Below are 19857 nucleotides of genomic sequence, written 5' to 3'. Positions count from 1 at the left end.
TCTTGAGTAATCTATGAATTGTACTGAATATGCCTATTTAATTTAAAAATAAAATAATTTTACCATACTTTAAAAAAATGTGTTTGGAATATTGATTTCAACCCCTTCGGCCCCCCTTTAAGGATAGCTATGACACGATTTTGATAGGCAACCCATGCTAGAAATATTTATCTATGTATGAAATTTAATCCCAAAGAATGACTTCTCTCAGCTTTTGTAACGATTCCAAAAATCACAAATGCTAAAGATTGCAATGACTATCGGACAATTGCATTAATGAGCCACACATTGAAAACCTTCCTTAAAATCATACATAACAGAATCCACGTGAAATTAGAACAAGAAATAAGTGATTCACAGATGGGTTTTAGAAAGGGTCTAGGAACTAGAGAAGCATTATTCGGACTCAATGTTCTGACACAACGATGTCTGGATATGAATCAGGACATATATGCTTGCTTCATAGATTTTAAAAAAGCTTTTGACAGAGTTCAACATGAAAAGCTTTTAAGTATTCTTAAGACCAAAAACATAGATAGTAGAGATCTACAAATTATATCGAATCTGTATCAAAATCAGAAAGCAAGAGTAAGAGTCGAAGGAGAACTGACAGAGGAAGTAAGTGTACTTAGAGGAGTTCGACAAGGGTGCATACTTTCACCACTCTTATTCAACGTCTACAGTGAAGTGATATTTCAAGAAGCTTTATTGGATATTGTGGAAGGTATTTTGGTCAACGGAAATAGCATTAATAATATTAGATATGCGGACGATACGGTGATATTTGCAAGTGACATGGAAGATTTACAGCACATAATGCAACATGTATACAATGCATGTGAAAGGTACGGACTGCAAATGAATCTCAAGAAAACGAAATCAATGATATTCTCAAAAAAACCACAAAATGTAGATAACCTGATCATCAATAATACAACGATCGAAAGAGTAACAACATATAAATATTTAGGAACGTGGCTAACCGAAGATGGAGATCAAACAAAAGAAATCAGATCTAGAATAGAAATGGCAAGAAACACGTTCATAAAATTGAAGAACTTACTTTGCAACCGTAACCTTAATCTAGAGATCCGCACGAGAATGCTACGTTGTTACGTTTTTTCTACTTTATTATACGGCATGGAAGCGTGGACAATAAAACAGTCTGAAATCAAAAAAATAAACTCTTTTGAGATGTGGTGCTACAGGAGAATCCACAGAATATCGTGGACTGAAAAAGTAACTAATATAGAGGTGTTACAAAGAATGAAGAAAGAATGTGAAGTCATAAAAACTATTAAAATTAAAAAGATTCAATATCTGGGTCATATAATGAGGGGCGAGAAGTACGTATTGCTTAGATTATGCAAGGGAAGAGAAACCCAGGACGACGCAAAATATCCTGGCTAAGAAATTTGAGAGAGTGGTTCGGTTGCAGCTCATTAGAATTGTTCAGAAGTGCGGCTAATAAAGTTAAAATAGCGATGATGATTTCCAACCTCCGATAGGGGAAGGAACCTGAAGAAGAAGAAGAAATTTAATCAAAAAAAAATGTTTCATCCGGCAAGCAGATGGCATTTTGACCTCCTATTCGGATCTTGACTAATACATTTTGTTAAATTTTTTTAAAATAATAATCTTCTTTAAAACGTTTTCCGGAGTGGAAATCGGAATGTCTTCTTATGCAACAATAAATATGTTCTAACAATAATTAATATTGTTATGTTTTCTAGCACATTTTATTTAAATTGTATCCCGATATTGGCCTCCTATGACATAAATTCCAATTGCCATTTTATTCATTCCGTCCTCAAACGAGTTTGGATTAATAAAAAAATGATTCAACATTCATTTCAAACCATTAATGGTGATGACTAAGCTAAACAAAAGGCGATTTTTTGCTTAATTTGCATATTACCAAACCTTAATAAAAAAAGAAGAAATAATAAAAAGAGCGATTCTTCGGGAACCAGAACCAGGAGCCTGAAAGCGGACAGTTTTAGACGTGTTAACACGTTTTCTGGTATTTAAACCGCACCTAAGGCCGAATTCTTACGACTTTCGTCCGATTTTTTCTTATCCTCGTGCGACAAAATAAAAGATTTTGATTAAGTTCCATTAATTATGATTTTCAATGGAAAGTTTCGGATTCCAGAACCGGTCTTGGGAGTCGATGACCGTCGAAGTTAACTCGGTTTCATATAAATAAATTTACCGACCCGGCCTGCTAAGTGTCCAACTCACATTCGAAGAAAACGGCATGAGCGGAACGTATATCGGAGAAAATTGGGTTATATAACATTTTTGTAGATTTATTAATCCAGCATATGGCATTTCGACACTGCACTGCTACATGAAGATCATGTTAGGCCGATGTCAGATTATGCGTTTTGACCGGATGCGTTTCCACCGCATCCAGTCAAAACGCATGCGTCTCCACCGCATCCGGTCAAAACGCATAATGTGACATCGCACTTAAGGAATGTTTGAAGTAGAGGACTAACTTAAAGAATAGGAAATATGTATACATTACGGCAGTGGCGGCTCGTGGCTTCAGGGACAGGGTCGGCAAGGTTTTGTTTCCTCAGAATGGTATGTCATCTAATTAAAAGGCTTCAATTTCATAGGAGATTTTTGGTTTTTGTTTATTTTTATTTATTTTTTTTTGTTTTTTTTTGTTTTTTCCTATAAATTTAGAACCTAAACCTGTTTATAAATTAACTCAAGTCTACGTTGTTTCGAAGTAGCAAAATGGGTTATAACGTCATTGTAAAATTTATTATTGTTTTGGAGAGATTTTAAAAGTTTTTTTCTATCGACATTTGAGACAAGCTTGACATTCTCTCTTGTTTCATGGTGTTTCGACAATACGTTTTGACTCTTTTGAGACAAGAGAAATCCCGTTCATTTGAGGCAGAATTTGCCCACATTTGAGAACAATAATTTATTAATTTCGGGAACAGTTTGTTGTACCTAATGAATTGCAGTATATAAAAATATACATATTTTGTAACTTATCCCACCTTCCGAAAATATTTGAATCAGCATATAAAATTTCATTTTCTTATTTTATTTGATTAAAGAATGATGGATAATTTTTAATTGAATAGATATTTTGAAAATTCTTTGGCGTAATTTTTAAATTTTGAATCGTCAAAGAGGTAAATGACTTATGGCAGTGAGTAAATAAAGCGGGGGTGTAATAGTTTTAACTTTTGCCTGGAGACCATACAATTCACTGGACATCAAGGGAGCGCCGTCATAAGTTTACCTTACCAATTTATTTTTGATATCAAAAAATTTTAATCTGTCCTTTAAAACTCTAAAAATATATTCTGTCTTATGGCTTCTACTCACGTCTGAAAACCTAAAAACCTCTCATAAATATTAGACGTAATGCGTATGGAAGAACAATATTGATAATTGTGAATGACATGTTACCTCTATCAGTAGTTTCCTCTACTTCTACCGAAAAGGATCAAAATGTAACTACTAATTGATTCTTTCATTCTGTGCTGCTTTAAGTACGCTGCTAAATCTCTTCGAGACAGAAAGTAAATTAGAAAATTCCAGATCGTATTTGTTAAACAATTTTATTTGTTCTCTATAATTAACTTGATTTAACGAATGCTCCGATTCATCCTGTCCCCTAAATGGTAATTCCTGGCAACTTAAAAAAACTACAATATCAATAATTAAACGACGTAAAACTACTTATTTCATAGTTTAATCCCGGGCGCGCTAGCAAGGTACGTGGCTAGGTACGTGCCTTGCTACCGTTTACAAATCACGGATCGGCAGATTGGTATCTGCCGGACTTGCCATTCACATGAATACGGGGAATGTATAATTGGTTGCCTATCGGATAATATTCCGTAGCTTCTTATTACAAGCAAATCGTCAATCTGGGGACGGCTTGCCGAAGCGGGCCTATCGCAATTGGGTGCATGGATTTTTTTATTTCGCAGAAACGAATATCATCAACTCTGATTAAATTAAATATTTCAAAAAATCTATAACGTGTCCATAAATGTGCGGGTCGGCTCTGCCGACCCTGACGAGCCGCCACTGCATTACGGTTTCTGACACCAGTGTCTTAGTGTGAAAGGGTACTAACGCTTCTCTTGTCTTCCTTTGGTCACTATTCCAATAACTCTTTGTCCATCACCCATCTGTATGCCCCACTCTATAACACTGTTCTGAATTGAGCTTGATCTAATAAGTCTGTACCCTAAAAGTAAAGTAACAAAATTACTTATTTGTTAGATTAACAGATTTTATTTCGATCATGAATAAGTGCAAATATTCAACTTCAACGATAATGGCGGCGGCTGTTTATGGAAATGGTAATCTCAGCTATTAATCCGCCACTTTCATTTATTTCCGACTCATCTCATAGTTTAGATATTTACCGGCAGACTCGTTAGTGGAACGCTTTTAAGAAAATCGTGTAACTCAAGAATTCTCCCAGCTGGTTATTAATGGTGTTAATCTGAATAACGAGTCGCATTTTTTTGACCAACTGTAAATTATGATTACATTCTTCGAGCATACGAGCATACAATGTAACACTCATTTCCACTTAGGTAATTAAACGAAGAAAACGAAGATGAAAGTAATATCGGCGGATCGGTTTTAATTTATGCCGGCACGAACATACTAAGGAAATTAGATGCCTTATTTCCTATCGACTGCTACAACAGGATTTCAAATCATTTATTATATAACCCGTTTGAAAGCATATATGTCAGAATAAAAGACTATTGGCCATGAATTTAACACTTAATCTATTTAGCTTTTATCTTAATTTATATACACTTATTTTTTAAAATTTATTTATACTAAATATTTACACTAAAACATTTATTAAATTCCCCACTTATGGAGGGGGGTATGCTTTGAAAATTTTGAAATTTTCGGTTTTTTTATTCTGTTAAATAAAGGTGCATAACTTCAAGAATACCCCATGAAAATTTTAGATTGATCGAAGCAAAATTACCGGAGATACAGAATGTTAAATAACCCTACCTTCGACTCGCTTTGCAGTGATTTCACACTAGCACGCTTGCACGCTTGAGCGTAGAGAGAAACGTTCCTCAGCTGTTTCCCTTATCTTTTGTAGATTATTCCGCGATTGAAGAACATATTCCGGTATGCATCACTTTAGAATCTTCAATTTCTATGTGAGTATTGAAAATAAATGTCAAAACTTTAAACGTGTTTTTCTCGACACAGCTTTTTTCAAAGACGGTGGAAATTATAACTCAAAAACTACTCGATCGATCCACCTGAAATTTTGCATAGATTTTCTTTAGACATTTCGTGATAATGAAATACAGGCAACGTTGTCGAGATATTTTTTGTTTTATGCTTATTTTTTGTTTAGTAATAATAAATATGTTGAATTTCACATTTTTCTAACAAAAAATTTCGTTTTCCTAATTTCCAAAACTCAAAAATCGTAGAAAGTAAAAAAACTGGTCAGCATTACTTCGAGAAACTCATAAGCTAATAAAATCTTTTTGAATTTTTTGTTGCAGATGACCTAGTAATAATAGCAGACAATAAAGAGAAAATGCAAAAATTAATCGATATCTGGGTGGAAGAAATAGAAAATTTGAAAATGGAGGTAAATATAAAGAAAACGAAGACCATGATAGTAGCCCAAAAGAAAAGGGAAGAAATAAACCAAACGATATTTAGGTGCAAAAACGAAATAATAGAAACAATCTCGACGTTTGAATACCCGGGAGTAATAATATCAGAGGATGGAAAGCTCAAGAAATCTCATACAGGGCGAAAAAAGCAAATAAGATCTACTATGCACTAAATAAAACAATATTTGGAAAGGAAGAAATAGATAAAGAAATAAGACTGAAGGTATACAATGCAATATCTGTACCAACTTTAATATATGCAAGTGAGACATGGGTAAACAATGCAAAAAATAGAGAGTACAATAAACGCAGCGGAGATGAAGCAGCTGAGAAAAATAGCAGGAAAAACGAAATTGGACAGAATAAGAAATGAAGATATTAGACAAATACTGAAACAGGAATCGATAATAACCAAGATCCAAAAAAGAAAATTACAATGGTATGGACACATTAACAGAATGGACCAAGGAAGACTACCAAAGCAGGTGATGGAATCAAAAAGATATGGTAAAAGAAGGAAAGGGAGGCCAAGGAAGAGATGGATCGATCAAATTATAGAAATTGGACAGAAAAAAGGAAAAACACTTCAACAAATGAAAGAGTTAGCAAAGGACCGCAAGAAATGGAAGATATGGATAGAGGTTGAATAAAACCTCCGACGCCCCTGAGAGGCATAAGGAGTTTCGAGAAAGAAGAAGAAGAATTTTTTGTTTCACATGTCACATGTCATGTTTCACATGACGTGTTCTGATGTCCACCCCAAAATCCATTTTTTTAGGTGTCTTTAAAAATTTTCCACCGTTGGCTTATTTTTCAATATTTTGGCTTGATATTTTTTTTTAATATTCTTTGAATTATACTAAATATGTTTATTTAATTTAACAATAAAATAGTGTTACCATAGTTTAAAAAAATCACAAAAATGTGCTTGAAATGTTGATTTCATACCATAATCCTTTCCCTTAATCCCAAATAAACATAATACTGGTGGGTCAATAAGCCACAATTTTACTTTAAAATTAAGTTTATTTTCTTTCGATTTCCACTTCGAAAATCCTTAAAAATCGCTTAAATTCAAATTAGATATTATTATAATCGTAATATTACCCCCTCTGTGGCTCAGTGGTAAGAGCGCCTACCTTTGGATCGAAAGGTCCGAATGGTCGTGAGTTCGAATCTCACCAGGGTCAGAAATTTTTCGTCATTATAAATTAATGAATGAAAATAGTTCTGTCCTTGTGGGATCGGTACTCACCGGAGGGGCCGCAGACGTTCGGATACAATTAGCGTCTCTTTGCAAAAACGGTGACGTCGACTTTGCAAAGTAACAAGACACTTACTCAACAAACACACTACACATGACACTAGGTACCTAACTGCAAAAATTCACCGGCCAATGGCCATTAGTTGTCGAGGCATTAACTAAATAAAAAAAATCATAATATTGCTAATAATCTAAAATCTAATAGTGTTTTTCTTTATTTTCCAGAAAAATCAGCCGCCAACTTGCAACGTGATCAAATCGGGTAAGTTTTTTAAAACAGGATTAATAAAATATGATATTCATCAACGATCTGAACGTGCTTTTCGTAAAAATTCCATTGTTATCTGGTATCGATCAAAAGACCTGAAATTCTTCGGGTCTATGTTAATTTGCATCGTTTTCTTTAATTAACCCATTTATGCCATTGCCGTACCACGAAATTTACGGTATTCTTTTCTTATGTGAATTAAATAATTAACAAAAGGCTATTACTCTGGGAAAATTAGGAAAAACAAGGAAAAGTTATTAAGCAGTTAGTTTATTGTTGAAATCGAATCTTAAGATTGCATGTATTAGTAATATCGATTTGCAAAGTCCGCAGAAAGTGTGTTTTTTTGTGTGTGTCTGGAATCCCGTTTTTTTTTTAATTATTGCTCTGTAACTCCGATTTTAACATTATGCCAAAAATACCCGAATAGAAATTCACCGTAATTTAATTCTGCACAGTTTTTTTTCAGATTTCCTTCGACGAAAATTTTCCTCGGAAAATCCGGGTTTTCCAAACAATACATTTTATTTTCAACTAAAATTTATGGTAGTGATTATTCGTCAATAATTATTAAATAGCTTGGTGACATAAAAGCTTTTTTGTAGTAGATTGTATTTAAAAGAAGCGTTTTGCCGAGTTCTTTCCAACACAGTTTTCTTAATTTAATTTAATCTAATAGTTACCAAGATATTCTATTTGTTTACAAGTCAAAAAATTGTTTATAACTTTAAAACATTCCTGAGGCCGCTCAAATAGTCCAATTTCAATTCTATAAAGTACCTTAAATAGGTATAGTGTTTTATATGTAAAATCATAATTTAAAAGTCCAAATATTTTTGCACAAGATACAAAAGAATTCCAGTTGATTGTCGCCAACCTCCGATGGGGAGAAGGCACATGAAGAAGAAGATCCTACCACACCGGTGAAGAATCAACAATATCCCAAAGCAAAGAGAATCAACATTTACACATTATAGGCAAGCGCCTATTCTGGCAGTAACCAGAAGCACCCACTCACCAAATCAAAACTGGTAAGAAACTGCAAAGATCTCCGCAACAACCTGGCAAAAGATAATAAAGTGTCTTTATTATGGGTATATAATGAAGGGCTATTTGGGAATGAATGAGCAGATCTATTGGCAAAACAAGGCTCGAGAGAAACCTTTGTAGGCCAGAACCTTTCTGTGGGATCACTAACGATACTACAAAAACGAGGTTCAGAAGTGGCTGATAAGAAATCATCAAAAGAAATGGAGAGCCACTCAAGGGAAAATCCAGACTAAAAAAAAATAATCAAGAATATCGATAAAAAAACCCTCGAACAATTTGTTGAACCTCAATAAACGAGAGATCAAAACGGTCACTGAAATGGTGAATGGACATTGCCGTTTAAGAAACCACATGTACAAGCTAGGTAGGGTGGATGAACCATGGTGTAGAAAGTGCCAAATAGAAGAAGGGACAACCATACACATATTATGCCATAATGCCATAACAATTCAACTGAAGTTTGAACCAAAAGAGATCCTAAAATTACCAATAAGAATACCGTTGGCCTTCGTTGCACGAATGTAACGTTGTAAGATAAGAATTTACCAACAGTTAAGAGAAAAAAAGTACCTAGCTTATTTTGGCCATATTTTTAAAAACAATACTTATGATTTTCTGCAGTTGATCGCTGAAGGAAAGATCGAAGGAAGACGAGACATCGGACGAGGGATTGGCTGCGAAACAAAAGCTCGACCAGCACGATTATACGATTAGCACAAGATAAAGAAGAATTCCAGTTGTTGTTCGTCAACCTCCGATGAGGACAAGGCATATAACGAAGAAGATTCTACGACTCTATTGAAGAATTAACAATAAAGTCTATGTACCTGTCATGTAACTTACTTTAAGTACACCTTTTATATTTTAAACATTAGAATTCCAGTAGACTCTTTATGACATATCAAACTCGTCTTTTAACAATGTTACAGGTATTATTTACATAAAAAATTACAATAAAACTCAAGTTTTATCATTAAGCTACTAATTCATACGAGAATTGGCCATTATATGTCTTATAAAATCGCCAATTAAACATATTTATGTTCGTTAAGTTTTCTTTATATTAGACACCAAAAGCGCCACTGGTACTAAAATAACCTGTTTATGGCATGTTATTGGCGGCATTCTCGCAACGGGTGATAAGTATGCACGCCATTTTGCCATTTTAACTATATGTGTTTAGAAATATTTAATAAGAAGATGTTTAAGCTCACTTGCACTGTCTGAAATGTATCCTCCGATGTAAAATAACCTTTTTATTACGCTTTAGCATTAACTCTACAAAGATAAAGCATAAAGGGCCTAGCCGGGTAAGATGGTGAAAAGTGCCCCCAACTCAATTTAAATTCCATATAGGTCACTTTTTAACACATATAGAGGAACTCACTTTCTAAAATTTTTAGCCCCCTAGGTGGTCACGTGACCCCCCTAGAGCCCAATTAGACTTTTTATGTTTTATTTTTTATCTCAGCCGCGTCAAGATCTAGCCAAAAACTTTATTTAAAAAAGTTGTAAGTTTCAAAAAGATCTATATGAAAAAAAAAATTTTAAATTTTTTTGGCGGGAAATTCGAATTTTTAGAACAATTTTAAACTTTTAAATAACTCTGAAAAAAAAACTAAGACACTCGTTTTTACGAAAATCAATACCTTTCACCCTGAATTTTTTCAAATTTTTAAAATTGGTGAAACGTACCTTTAAAAATAAAAAACCGCATTTTTTCGGCTTTTTTTTCGTTTTTTGATACAATTTTATACATATTTTTCAAAAAAGGTAACACCGTCACTAGAATAGGTAAAAAAATGAAAAATAATTGGGTTTTCTTAATAAAATTTTTTTGTAACGCCATCCATTTTCAATATACAGGGCGTTGAAGAAAACACAATTTTACACATTTTTTACGATTTTGCCGAAACTAATGGCAACATTGCAATAATATTTGGCAGGTTTTAAGAGGTAGTTATCGTGCATTTTTTGACATACAATTAAGAATTTTATATTCATCATTGGCGCGCATACGGGTAATGGTCTGAAGTTTTTAAAGAAAAAAAGATGGTACGCCACTGTCATATTTCAAATTAACAATCATTTTTGAATTCCTCGTTCCATTTGTGACAAAAAATCTATCTTCCCATTTTTTCATACGACGCGCCGTTTTGTTGCAAAAAATAAAATATCTTAACGCTTCCAAAGTATTCGAATTAACTTTTATAATGGATGTACGAGTTTATGTATGTAGATGTAGAAACTACTAGAAGTTCGAATGCTTTGTAAGGATTAAGATCTTTTATTTTTTGAATAAAAATGCCGCCTCGTATGAAAAAATAAGAAGATAGATTTTTTGTCACAAATTGAACGAGGAATTAAAAAACGATTGTTAATTTGAATTATGTCAGTGGCGTACTATCTTTATTCTTTAAAAAGTTCAGACCATTACCCCTTTGCGCGCCAATGATGAATATCAAATCCTTAATTGTATGTCAAAACATGCACAATAACTGCCTCTTAAAACCCGCCAAATTTTATTACAATGTTGCCAGTAGTTTCAGCAAAATCGTAAAAAATGTGTAAAATTTTGTTTTCTTCAACGCCCTGTATCTTGAAAATGGATGGCGTTACAAAAAATTTTTATAAAGCAAACCCCAATTATTTTTCAGTTTTTTACCTATTCTAGTGACGGTGTTACCTTTTTTGAAAAATATGTATAAAATTGTATCAAAAAATGAAAAAAAAACCAAAAAAATGCGGTTTTTTATTTTTAAAGGTACGTTTCACCAATTTTAAAAATTTGAAAAAATTCAGGGTGAATGATTGTGCAAAAATACACGTTATAATTGATTTTCGTAAAAACGAGTGTCTTAGTTTGTTTTTCAGAGTTATCTAAAAGTTTAAAATTGTTCTAAAAATTCGAATTTCCCGCCAAAAAATAAAAAAAAAATTTTTCATATAGATCTTTTTGAAACCTACAACTTTTTTAAATAAAGTTTTTGGCTAGCTCTGGATGCGGCTGAGATAAAAATAAAAACCTAAAAAGCCTAATTAGTCTCTAGGGGGGTCACGTGACCACCTAGGGGGCTAAAAATTTCAGAAAGTGAGTTCCTCTATATATGCTAAAAAGTGGCCTATATGGAATTTAAATCGAGTTGGGGGCACTTTTCACCATCTTACCCGACTAGGCCCTTTCTTAGTTGGACCAAACAACTTCGGCTGTTTAATTCTTCCTCGTCTTCTTCCTCTTTATAAGTAATTCTGCTTGTTCCTTGGCGAACTTATACCTCTATGAAAAGTTGGCATCCCCCAGGGGAAAGGCACCTTACGTCACAGGGTGGACTTTGATGTCGAGGGTAAGTAAAACTCATAGCCAAATTTTAATGCAAGTCGATGTAGGCTCAGAAAATTATGTGGGAAATGACATATTTCGATTTTCTAATTTAGTAATTGGCTCAGAAATATTTACAAAATTGATTTGGATATGTGTCAAATTATTTTGTAATAACGGTTTTTTTAAAAACATCCACACATGTTTTTATAGCACCTGAGTTATCTACATCGAAACTACAAAAATGACGTCTCTAATTCTCTCAAAATTATCAGTTATGAAATTTACAGAATTTAACTATGTTCCCCATCTAGTTATCACAGGTTCAGGTGGTAAAGGCACATTAGGTAAACGATATTAAACACCTCTACTGGCAGAAGGTCTTTTAAAAATATTTACTTATATTTGATACAAGGGTATTGACCATTGGAAATTCTGTCCTTCCAGTTTCTGCTACTCTTTTTAAAGCGTGTGCTAAACAAGTAACAAATTTGAAAAAAATATTTTTAAATGTTATCCATCTTTGCTCATATGGCGCAGCATCGCTTACCAATAACAATTTTTTTCACTAACAAAATGTGACTTCATATTTTAGAGTGCCTGTCGTCTCTTTCCTTATAAATTGTCAAAGGCAGAGATTAAAGATGTTACCAAAAAGTGGTTCCACGAGAATTTTCAGATTTATTGTTTAGATCTGAGACTTCTTCATTTCTCTTTAAAAATTTTTCTGTTGGTATCGTTTGAAGCAAAAAAAAAGTCTGAAAATATGCAATTTTAATAAATGCATATGCACTTATAAAATTTATCCAAAATATGCAAATATGCATTTAATATGCATTTTGCATATTTCCCGAGCTCTATTAATAAATCACTGTCATTTATTTCCGACACTGCTATTCCCACATTTATTTGATTGTAAATCGTGTCTGTTTAAAACTTCCTTTATATTTTTTAAAATTTTTTATATTTATTATTTATTTCTTCCGTAATCCCGCCTTTCCAGTTATATGAGCCAATTTTAAAACATAGGCATGGCTCGCCAGTTTTTTAGTCTGGGTTCCAATGCTGAAAATCGCTACTCGCTTAAATAGCTGAAACAAAAACGAATAGAATTAATTAGTTTAAGATTATTCACCATAAAAAACAACAAAAATTTCAAGCTATAAAAAAGTCCTCTGGTAAATGCATACGCGTTTATCAAAACTTCTTAAACTGTCACCCTCAATATTTTCTTCAAGTAAAATTTTTGTATTCCCGCGTTCAATTTTAAAATACCGATGGTGGCCCGTATTAGATATATTATGTATCTATATATTATTATCTACCTACCTTATTTCTAATGTTTAACTTATTTATTACAAAAGTTTTCCTTTTGAATGAAAGAGCCTAAGATTTAATTTGTTTCAGAAACCACCACCATCCGTTTACGTACGTTTCTTCCTCTTTGAGTCGTCAGAACGGTTTGTGGTGTGCTTTACATCAAACTAAATCCAGCTGTCTAGTTAGCAAATTAATACGAAATAAAAAATGAATAACAATTTTCATATTCGTTGCAACACGAAACTACAGCCGCATCATTATTCCAGTTCAATCAGAGAGTGCAGCAAGCACCTCTACCGGTTTCGAAACTTATTAGTCTCTCATCAGGAGGCACATATGCTGCTCTCTCTGACCCAACTAGGACGAACCCCGGCGTGCAGTCACGGATTGCAACGAACGAAATGGCAGGTATGCCCTAGCTAGAATATGAAAATGGTTATTCATTTTTGATTTACATGTTTACTCTGATTGGAGTACGAAGGGAACCATTCTCGTTGGAACTTTACCGCGCTGAGTAGATGGGACGTGAATTATAAATTGTAAAATTCCCTCATCTTCTTCAGTCTCAGCATCCGTTATGGCTTGCAAATTTTAGAAGCCTCGGAGGTGTTACCAGAGAATTTTCCCATTGTTTTCAGTCTGGTAGGATATAGAATAACATTTTTGGATGTTGTTTTTTTTTTAGTTTTTTGTTTTTTTAATACGAAATAATTTGCTAATAAACGCAATAGCGACATCTATTTAAACAACGACAAATCTAAAGAACAGAAACACTATAATAGATCTCTTACGCCAGGAAACAAAATTCTGGTAACAACCTGAAATCCGAGCCTTCTCCAATTTGCAAGGCAAACGAAGCGATAAATTATAGCCATGGGGGAATCTACAATTGCATTCCACAACCCGTCTATTTATCTAGGTAAAAGGTTTTTTAAAAAGGTAAAAAATTACCTCATTACCTTAGTTTTACTCACATTTTGAGTACTAGGAAGCAAAAATTCGTTTAATTTTTACCTAGATAAATAGACGGGTTCTGGAATGCAATTGTAGATTGCCCCATGTCTATCATTTATTGCTCCGTTGTAGAAAATTGTAGAAGACTCAAATTTCAGGTTATTACCAGAGTTTTGCTTTCCAGATCTATAGTAAGTGCTTCTATCCTTTAGATTTCTCGTTGTTTTCCTTTTTTAGTTTAATGTCTCGTTTATTTAATCATCATTCTCTTTGCCTTCTATGCGGGGTCGACTTCCCTAATTGCATTTCTCCACACAATTCTATATTGGGTTATATCAATGTTAATCCCCTTTACCAGCATGTCCTGCCTTATCGTCTCCCCCCAGGTCTTCTTTGGTCTTCCTCTCCTATTCCTTCCAGGAATCTGCACTTCAGCTATTCTTCGTATTGGGTGATTAACGTCTCGACGTTGAACATGATCAAACCATCTTAACCTATGTTCTCTCATTTTGGCATCAATTGGTGCCACACCTAGACTTCCCCTAATATACTCATTTCTAATTGTATCCTTTGTCACTCCACTCATCCATCTAAGCATTCTCATTTCCGCCACATGCATTCGTTGTTCCTCTTTCTTTTTCACTGCCCAACATTCAGTTCCGTACATCATAGCCGGTCTTATGGCTGTTTTATAGAATTTTCCCTTCAGCTTCATTGGAATTTTTCTGTCACACAACACACCACTCGCTTCTTTCCACTTCATCCATCCAGCCCTAATTCTACTGCATGCATCTCCATCTATTTCTCCATTACTCTGTAATACCGATCCTAGATACTTAAAATTATTGTTTTTCACAATCATTTCACCATCCAAACATACCATTTTATTTGTAGTAACTCCATCTTTAAATAAACATTCTAAATACTCTGTTTTTGTTCTACTAAGTTTTAAACCTTCTTCCTCCAGTGCTTGTGTCCACTGTTCCAGTTTTTATTCTAAGTCTCCTTCACTATTTCCTATTAACACTACATCATCAGCATACATTAGGCACCATGGAATGCTACCCTGTAGTTTCGCTGTTATATGGTCCAAAACGAATGAGAATAAATAAGGACTAAGCACCGAGCCTTGGTGCAGTCCTACTTTCACCTGAAATTTATCAGTCTCTCCCACACCTGTCCTAACACTAGTCGTTACTCCCTCATATATCTCTCACAATCTTTACATATTCGGCAGGAATTCCTTTCTATTTGAGTGCCCACCAAAGAATCTCTCGAGAAACTCTATCATATGCTTTTTCAAGATGAATGAATACCATATGAGCGTTGGTCTCTTTATTCCTGTATTTTTCCATCAGTTGCCTTACAATGAAAATTGCATCTGTTGTTGATCTGCCCTGCATAAAGTCAAATTGATTATCGTATATTTCGGTTTCTTCACGTATCCGTCTATCAATTTTACTCTCTCCCATATTTTCATGGCGTGGCTAAGTAGTTTTATAACCCTGTAGTTTGTACATTGTTGTATGTCTCCCTTGTTTTTGTGTCTAGTTTATTTAATATTACTCAAAATGTTCACAGATTAGTTATTACTAGAAGGGAACTATCCCAATGTTTGCGCCCCTCGAAAGTTAGTGTGGGTTTCACTGCACCAGTAGCCACGCCTATGTTTTAAAATCCAACACATTTTTTTGAAAACAAATGACTACGATATAACTTATTACATAAACCACTTTGAATTGAAACGAGGCGAAAAACTACTCTCGTCTCCTTGTTTTTGTGCCATGAAAAAGTCAACGTCCAACCCAGTTCTAGTTGGCAATCATCCCGTTTTCTAATTTGTGCCGGTAGAACGAACAATTAGCCACAGCTAATGATACATAGGTTAATTAGCCGCGTCCGCGGTTTCTATAATAAAAGATGATTACCTGGACGCCTTCAATTGCCATCTTAAAGTGGACGAACCGTGTTGAACGTTAAAAAAGGAGAAGATTGGCAGCCCATAAAGGTGGTCGTTGTGGAGTGTCAGTTGGAAGCGGTTTTACTAATACACTAAGAAAACATGTTTCATTACTAGTAATGTAAACCGCAAAGGTTTTGCACCACCAAACATGGACGGCGTTATGCATAACTCGACCAAGCGCCAAAACATAGTTTTGAGATAAATGGCTTCAAAGTTTTTCGTTTCTTAAAAATGCATTTATTAACATATTTGCACAAAATTTTAACAGAAGAATGATCACATATAACTCTTTTTGGTTGCAAAGTTTCAATATAATCGCACCTACCATATTCTAGAAAAAAAAATAAAATATCGCTTGGTCTACTTATGCTTTAAATATATTTTGGGAAGTTTAGCTGTTATACATTACTAGACCAACTACCATTTTTATGTTATTTTGTCTATTAATGCAAAACAAAATATCGCGATATGCCTCTTGCAATCACTAAATAAATAAACTAGTATTTTTTTAATTTATATGTTAAACGTGTATTGCTGCAACATAATCAATTCAATTACATATCATTAAATATATTTTTTGCATTTTATTGCTCTAAATTTATTTTACCATTCAATAGCGTTAATTCCAATGCAGTTGAAATTATATCAATAAAAATTGGAGTATACAGAGTTTTTAAACAGGGGAACATTAAAAAAAAACAAGAAGTTGCCATTTGTATAAAAGCGTATAAATATCTAAATACTGTTAAATGAGATTTATTTTTTAATAACTTGCAGTTCCAACCATTGACAATCGATATGAATTGAATTTTGTAGAATTTTCAGTATTTTGTTTTTATACAAAGCCTTAGGGTATTTAAAGCAGTCTGAAGTGAATCGTGTTTTTTTTATTCTTAGAACTATTTTATGCCTTATATATAGAGATTTTATATAGATTATTTGTATTTTTCAATTTAATTATACATAAACACAACATTTTCACTTTAAAAAAATTCGGTCATTCTTTGACCGGAACTTCAAAATTAATGTGTACATCAAGGGGTACAAAAATGTTATTCTGGTCAAACGCTTAGTTTAGCATAACCAGACCAAAGACGCTTAGTCGGCGCTTAGTCTACCATTGCGAAACTAAGAATGGCCGTTATGGATATAGTCTTGTCACAGCATAATAAACGAAACCAGCAAGGACACTCCCTGATGCCGCCTTTGAAGTTGAAAAGTACAGGGTCGCCATTTTTCGCGTAGTACATCTCAGTGGTGATGTGATGTGTTGGTTCATCAGTGTTGCCGATGTCACCAACTTTATTACCCGTAAGAGATTCTTTTTGAATATTTTTTGGAATTTCTGCAAAAGATTAACAATACAATCGCCATTCATCGTCAATATTTTGTGTTATGTCCCAATTATTGACATAATTCCCACAGGCATACGTATAAAATTATGTTAAAAAATATGAATGTCATAAAAGTTGAGTAAATCTGATAATTATGTACAAATAGGCAACACTGTCGATTTTCTACATTGTCTGGTACTACGCACAAAATGGCCGACGATCTGCGCAGTAATAGTGCGCGAACTTTTCCCGCCTACTAGTGTGTCACTGCTGTTGCGTTTTCTATGCTGTGGTCTTGTTATGCAAACCTAAAAACCCTTAATAGACAGAATGTCGCTTGGTTTAATTTTGTTTTTCTTAGTAACCGTTAATGTGACAATAACAGGGATTTTTTCCAAGATAGTTTTAGTTATGTGTCACCAGAATCCGCTGTTATCTCGATTTTAAAGAAATGGCGCTTGGTCGAGTTACCGAGTTACGCATAACGCCGTCCACATTATGCTCATTTTAAAGTTGATTTTCTCGTGAACGGATTAACGGATTCTGTTAATTTTTTTATTATTTTAGATTTTTCCTTGGTATTTACACTTTTGGGCAAACGTTTATTCAAACTTCTTTTTTGAGATTATACCGGGTGCAAGAAAAGAAATGTTTTTTATGTTAAGTTTGTTCTACCCCGTATAGAGGACAAGCTATAAGGCCTATTTCATACTTTACGACTTTGGTCGTCACGACAAACGGTCGTACGACCGTTTGTCGTGCTCATCGGACTTTCACACTTTACGACAGTATTCATCTTATTGTCGTAGAGAGCACAGGGCCTAGAATGAATCGGGCAAAAATTTTGGCTTTATGCCAAATGACCAAAATAAATTTTTTAATTGTTTGCGCATGTCAGTGACAAACAGTTTCCTCGCCCTTCTTATATCTTGGTAGTATTAAATTATTGTTTTCCCAATCTTTTGGGATCCTTTTCTCCTTCAATGCATCTTTGCATATTGTCCACAGCCAGTCATTCCCTTTCTCTCCTTAGTATTTGATCATTTCTGGTGCAATTTCGTTCTCCCCTGGAGCTTTACCAATCTTTAATTTTCGTATCGCTTCTACCAGTTCTTCTCTTGAAATCTCTCTTAATTGTTCCCCCATGTCATTTGTTTCTCTTAGCCTTTCTTGCGGTGTACTTCCAAATTTTTCTTCATACAATTTATCAAAATACAAAACATTAAATAACATAAATTTTGTTTTTGTTCGCCCTGATCATTTTTGGTGATCCCAGCTTATTCAATTAAATGCTTGCTTAAGCATTGTTGTCCCATTTTTGTTGTCCCAGTTGAGTACGAATATGTTGTTTAAAAAAGATATACCTATATTGTTAATAAATACAATTTAATCAGTGAACAATATTTTCAATATTTCAATAGTTTCAATATTTAAAATCCATCTAAAAAACTGATTTTAGATTATTATATTATTTAGATATGATATAATGCCCTAGGGCGTTATTTTGAAAAATATCACCCTAGGGTATTAAATTTAAATAACTAGTTAAATACTGTCAAGTTGACAAATAACAACCTAAGTAAAACTATGGTTACCACAATTACATGAATATTGCTGATAATTGTACTTATTTGAAAATTAATTAATTCAAAATTCATTAAAATTTTTTACATATAAAGAATAATTTAGTCGGACATTAAACGTTGAAAGCACCACGGGTATTATGGATAATATCGCTTTCGGTCAACGTATATCCCTCGGGCCAAAGGCCCTTGGTATATACACCATTGACCTCAAGAGTTATTATCCTTATAATACCCTTGGTGCCTTAATAACTATAATATACCGATTATCTATATCTATGTATACATATTTAACCAATATCTATACATATTTAAATAATCTTTAATAAAACACGAATATATAAATATATACGTTTATGTCAATAGACACTAAACTGTGATATAAAAGAATCTTTAATTATTAACAAGAAATTTTAGATATTCCCGATTAAATATTTATGATTTAATTTTTATAATAGGGTACATTGATAATAATTCATTTTATAATAGGGTCTATTTCTCGGCACTTTGCCCGTCATAAATATAAACATTGTTAAATCTTAGAAAATTTTGTCCTCACAATAAAATAATTCCAACCAGATGCTTACCTATGTATTGTATCTATGTAGGTAAAAATTCCCCATCTATATTGTCTGCCATTATGTACGTGCCACTGAATTCACTGGTACTACACGACTAACTGTCGTTAAGTATGGAAGCACTGATTTATGCCCGTGGTTCACTGATAGCACGGCACGACATGAACGTCGTCCATTTAGGTGACATTGGACGACAGCCGAAGAGCAACGGCACGACAGTTAGTCGTGGTCGTCCTGTGTGAAAGGCTCCGTATATTGCTGTATTGGACTAATGGAATGTACGACAAACTGTCGTTACGACCGTTTGTCGTGACGACCGAAGTCGTAAAGTATGAAAAGGGCGTAAGAGTGAGTATGTTTTACATCAAAATCGTGTTGTAGTCATGTTTTCTGAATATTTTGTTTTTTGAATTTCCCTGATATATTTAAAAACAAAGAAAATGTACTCTTTATCTACTATTACCTACTATCTACTACTAAATTAACAATAAAAACTTATCAGTTAACAAAACTTTAAAAACAAAAATATACATGACGTAAAAGTGAGCGGTATGAACAGCGCAACAT

The 19857-nt window shown here is 33.7% G+C and overlaps 1 protein-coding gene across 5 annotated transcripts in view; it reads left to right on the top strand.

Annotated features, from left to right (window-relative positions):
* Nucleotides 1-19857, top strand: part of LOC114328765 (interference hedgehog-like) — a 306483-nt gene that overhangs the window by 178815 nt on the left and 107811 nt on the right. For all 5 annotated transcript variants that reach the window (XM_050646347.1, XM_050646348.1, XM_050646349.1 and 2 more), the window contains exon 3: nt 7147-7183. The gene's annotated coding sequence lies outside the window, so the exon portion shown is untranslated. The remainder of the gene's footprint in view (nt 1-7146; nt 7184-19857) is intronic.

The sequence above is a fragment of the Diabrotica virgifera genome, chromosome 3, assembly GCF_917563875.1.
Source record: "Diabrotica virgifera virgifera chromosome 3, PGI_DIABVI_V3a".
Lineage (NCBI taxonomy): Eukaryota > Metazoa > Arthropoda > Insecta > Coleoptera > Chrysomelidae > Diabrotica > Diabrotica virgifera.
This window is presented reverse-complemented; position numbering and strand designations above follow the sequence as displayed.